Raw genomic sequence first — 1,863 nt, 5'->3', positions numbered from 1 at the left:
TATTAGAATTTCATGTTTAAAAAAATAATCTAGACTTCAATTTTTAGTGAATTCTAAAAATAAAAAAATATAATTATTCATATATCGTCTCTTCTTATTAGTTTACACTTTTAAAAATACGAGTAATTTTATGACAAATTTTAAAATATATTAACTACATAATTTAGTTTGAAATATTCTAAATCTCAAATTAACCCTAACCCTTTATTAGCTACCACCATTGGAAACCATTTCTAAATTGTGGACAGAAATAGACACATGTCATCGATCATAGAGTATGTATAAATTTCAGTTCTAAAATCATAATAGATTAAAAATGTGACCCCATATAGATACATATATTCCAGTACCTAGAGAGATTAATTAATTGTGCACAACAATGACAAACGAAATCATTGGGCAAACCCAGGTATGAATCCCAAAATCAATCACATTTGAATGTGGTATCATCAACGATCTTGTTTTATGAGAATGTAAATAATACACCAACAATCAACATATATAAAGTTGTTCATTATTGAAAAAAATGATATATATATATATATATATATATATATTTATATATATATATTGCTGGCATCAAATTCAATAGAAAAAATTATGTCGAACAAAAAACTAAACAGAAATAAATTAACGATAGAATAATTAAATAGCCTGATAGAATGATTAGATTGAGAAAATATTAAAAAATAGAGAAAATTCAACTCCCCACTCCTGCGAGATGCTAAAATGACACTCTCATTTCCTCTATTTTATAAATGTACATTCTCTTCCATTCTAACTTTTAAAAAATTTCCTCTTTATTAATCCATTTTAAACTTTTTGTGTTAACTAATGTTAACTTTATCCATTTTTTAAGAAAAAATAAATTATTTTTTAAAAAAATACCCATTAACAAAAATTTTATTTTTTATCATTAAATTTTGCTTACCAAAATACTCTTTAATAAATTATTCTTTTATTGATTAAGTTGTATTTTTAAAAAAAATTAATAATTATATTATTTTTTTCTAAAATATCCTTCAATAATTTTTTAATTATTAAATTATAATTTTACCAAAATTTTATTTAAAAAATAATATGCTAAAATGACTGATTCTAACAAATTAACTGCATGTCTTGGCTGAATATATTAATAGTGTGTTTGTTTGCATTTGAATTTTATGATGATATATATAGACGGGAGAGCAAGTCAAAAACGTTGCACAAGAAGCAACCAGAACCACGACGGTAAAAGCCACTCTTGGAATGAACGATGAAAGCAGCACCAACAACAAGCCAAATTCTAAGCTTTGAAATTCTCAAATAAGTGTTGCATTTACTTGTTCGGTTATTTAATTTAGAGAAATGTTAGTAAAACCATCGGAATAAAGATGTCTAATCTCGTCTATCAAATAAATTATCATAAATTAACTAAATTTTTGACGCGTAACATAGGTTAAAGGTATTGTTATATTCTTAAAATCGTTAATTTAACTCTGATACTAATTTTTTAATTTATTTAAAGTTTAAATTTTTAACAAAAAATTTATTAAAAGATTATTTTATTTTTTATTATTTTTGTAAATTTTATAATATTATTTTTCTACTTTTATTTTATTATTATTAGAATATATTTTTTAATTATGGTCGAATAAACAACTTTAAAAAATTATTTTTATTATTTTTTGTTGTTATTCACAATATCTTCTAATTTAATAGATCAATGATTAATTCATCATAAATCGAAACTTTATTTAAGATGCTGCCACTACCAATAAATTCTGACATGCAGTGTATATGAGTGGTGTACAATATAATACGGTCAATTGTAATATTAATTAGGGTATTAGTTTTGTTGCCTAACACCAATTGTATGTGGTT

This window comes from Arachis ipaensis, chromosome B09 (genome assembly GCF_000816755.2).
Source record: "Arachis ipaensis cultivar K30076 chromosome B09, Araip1.1, whole genome shotgun sequence".
Taxonomy (NCBI): domain Eukaryota; kingdom Viridiplantae; phylum Streptophyta; class Magnoliopsida; order Fabales; family Fabaceae; genus Arachis; species Arachis ipaensis.
This window is presented reverse-complemented; position numbering follows the sequence as displayed.